The 3,016-nt window shown below is 43.5% G+C and overlaps 1 pseudogene; it reads right to left on the bottom strand.

The window, feature by feature from the left end:
- Window positions 1-840: 840 nt before the first annotated feature.
- On the bottom strand, window positions 841-1,840 carry LOC101715543 (serine/threonine-protein phosphatase PP1-alpha catalytic subunit pseudogene; annotated as a pseudogene).
- Window positions 1,841-3,016: the final 1,176 nt, after the last annotated feature.

Here is a 3,016-nt window from a genome sequence, read left to right as displayed (position 1 = left end):
GCAGTCTTGAGGTAAAGAATTTAGGCCTTAATATCTAAGGGAAGCCAAATACTGGGGAAAGAAAGAATTAAACCTATTATTTCCTTTCCAAAGCCCAAAACTCTAAAAGAGCTAAGGAGATTCCTGGAAATTACAGGCCTTTTGTTACCTTTAGATAGCAGGATATAATGAGATTGTGTGACCCCCTTTATCAGCTTATGAAAAGCCCAAAATAACATGGGAACCTGGTTCCCAGATGGCATTCCAGAAGCCCAAACAAGCACTTCTAAGTGCCTACCTACAGCACATGGTTTCAGTTTGTATATTACTAAAATGTGAGACATAGCTTTGGGAGTGTATATACAAGGTTGGGAAACTGATCAACAGCCTTTAGGATATTTAAGTCTAAATTATAGATTCAAAATAATTTATTTAAAAAGGAAAGACCTAAACAATATAGTTAAAACACTTTCATTCTCTCTCACTCTTTAAAGAGGCAAAAAGCATCCATTCAGTTTCCTTTTTTCAATCCAGCTTTGACTTTTATTCAAGAGACCAGATGGGTTGCCCTGGGATCTGGATGCCAGACCTGTGGTCAAGCACAGCTGGAAACCCACTGTCTGGCCTGCTGTTTCCCTGAGCTGCAGCCTCTGCCCCAGGACCCCACTTGCAGCCACCACAATTGTGGGTGGGAGTGAGCCCTGGGGAATAGGACTCTGCTTTGATTCATTAAAAGAGAAAAAATAAACCAGGGTTCCAGGTCCCCCATGATAGGTGAGCCTGAGGGGCCTTTTGACCCCCAGTGGCAGCATGATTTCTCTAAAATCAATCCATCTGGGGTAGAGGGGTGGTACATGGAGGTTATTTCTTGGCTTTTGCAGAGTTGTGGGTGGAGTAATGGGTCAGCCTCCAGGGTTCAGGCCACTGAACTGCCCATACTTCCCTTTGCTCTTGTCAGCAGCCTTGAGGATCTGGAAGGAGAACATGAGAGTCTCATCAACACGCATCATGGTACCAGCATTGTCAAAGTCACCACAGTAATTAGGAGCTGAGACAAATGTTACCAGCTGCCTCTTAGCAAAGAACTGACAACCATCTTTCACCACCTGGTGCATCCAGCAGATGAGATTCAAGTCATGCTTGTGCAGAAACTTGGCCACCACCTCAGCCTCAAAGGTAAAGGAGACACCATGGTCATTCTCGCCCCAGCCCTGCATATCCTTGTCAGGGTCAGACCACAGCAGGTCACACAGCAGGCCTTGATCAGGCAGTCTGTGGGCTGCATGATGCACTGAATCTGCTCCATGGACTTTAAGTCCTGGAACAGACCTCCATAGCAACAGAAGATTTTCTCATCCACACTGGCAGCCATGGGCAGGAAGTTGAAAGAATCAGTGAAGTTTTTCCATAATTTGTTTGATATTGTAGCATCTCTTGCACTCATCATAGAAGCTGTATATATAGTTGATGCTGGAGCACTCATGTTCCCTTGGAGAAGGAAGAAATTCTTGGTGTACTTGATCTTATAGGTCAGCAGCAGGTATTTGGTCTCCAGTCCACATAGATGCTTTTTCCTAGTTCACCTAGTCCCCCAGGAAGAGGTAGTTGCTCTCTGGGGGGAAGCCTCCATACTCAAACAGCCACAGAAGGTCATGATACTAGCCATGGATATCACCACAGATCTTGAGGAAGACCTCCAGCTCTAGAAAAATGGGCTGGCTCTGGAAAATCTCCTGGGATTTGAGGCACATACCATGGATCTCATTCTCTGTCAGTTGTCATTCTTTCCAGGTGGCAAGCCCTGCACTTCTATCAGGTGCCCGATGATAGACTCTAGGTTATGCTTTTCACTGTAAGACATGGCAGCACTGTAGCTCCAGGCCAGCAGCTCTGGGGCCATTCCTGCCTCCCACCCTACCACAGCCTCCTTCTGTCCTTCAGGTTCTTTGATTATTGGTTTAATTTTCTGCTCCTCAATGCAGTTGGAGTCAATCATGGCTTTTTTTTCTAGAGACACATTTTGTTTTGGAATACAGATCCACCACAAAAAAGCTCCTTATCTTAATTGTCTTTCTACACATGAGATGATTAAGATTTAGTTCTTGTACCATACTTAGAGTCACCCTTCTCTCCCTTCTCCACTGCCATGCCCCTGAGAAATAGCACAGTTCTCAACAGTATTTGATTCAAGGCACTTCCCTCCTCAGGGCTGCTGGATTTCATGAAAAAGTTTCTATAATGGTGAGTTTCCCTTCTCTAGAACCCTTCCAGAATAAAGCTGACTTTCACTTATGTCTTGACCATATTCAAAAACTCATCTAGGTTTAATCCTGAAACTCAAAGAATAAGTACAAGTTTTAGTCCAAATGTACCTGTCTTTCAGTTCTTGAGCAGAATTGGAGATTAACTCCTCTTATGTCCCTCAAAAATGATGCTGACTGGTTTTTAGAACATAGTTAAGTTCATTGATAAAATAAAACATTCCTCGGGAACCTTATGAATTTACCAGTTTTAACCAAAAACAGGTATTAAAAAATTGGTACAGGCCCAGTCCCCAGAGGACTGCCTCTCATCATGATTTCTCTCCAGAATATCTTGCTAGGCTGGCCACTATTCTCAAAGAGATGCCAACTGATGCTCTGAAAGAGGAAAGTCTACAGTTAAGTATGATCCAAGGGTCACAGGATAAGGTATGCCTTAGATTGGGAACAGAACAAGAGTTATAGATAGAGATGCCTTCTTTCCTTTGTTTCTTTTCAAAATGAAAAAACTCTCAGAGGTAAACATCTACAGCACACCAGGTTGGAGCCTTGGCAGGCCTTCTTCCCTCACTATTTGGAATTCATACTTAGCTCCAAAGAGTGTCACCTAGTCTCTTTCTACACCCAAACCTGGCTTGAGCACAACCCCCTGGAAATAGTTAAAATTACCTTTAATAGTCTGTCTCTTTAGAGGGAACAATTACATGTGGCTGTCAAACCTCTGTGGCTATAAAGCCAACAACACAAAGCCTGTATAGAAAGGTATTCCAGTCAGA

The sequence above is a fragment of the Heterocephalus glaber genome, unplaced genomic scaffold (assembly GCF_053883595.1).
Source record: "Heterocephalus glaber isolate CG9 unplaced genomic scaffold, H.glaber_assembly_v1.0 deba00001666, whole genome shotgun sequence".
Classification (NCBI taxonomy): domain Eukaryota; kingdom Metazoa; phylum Chordata; class Mammalia; order Rodentia; family Bathyergidae; genus Heterocephalus; species Heterocephalus glaber.
Note: the sequence above shows the minus strand (reverse complement) of the source record. Positions and strands in the feature narration are given on the sequence as shown.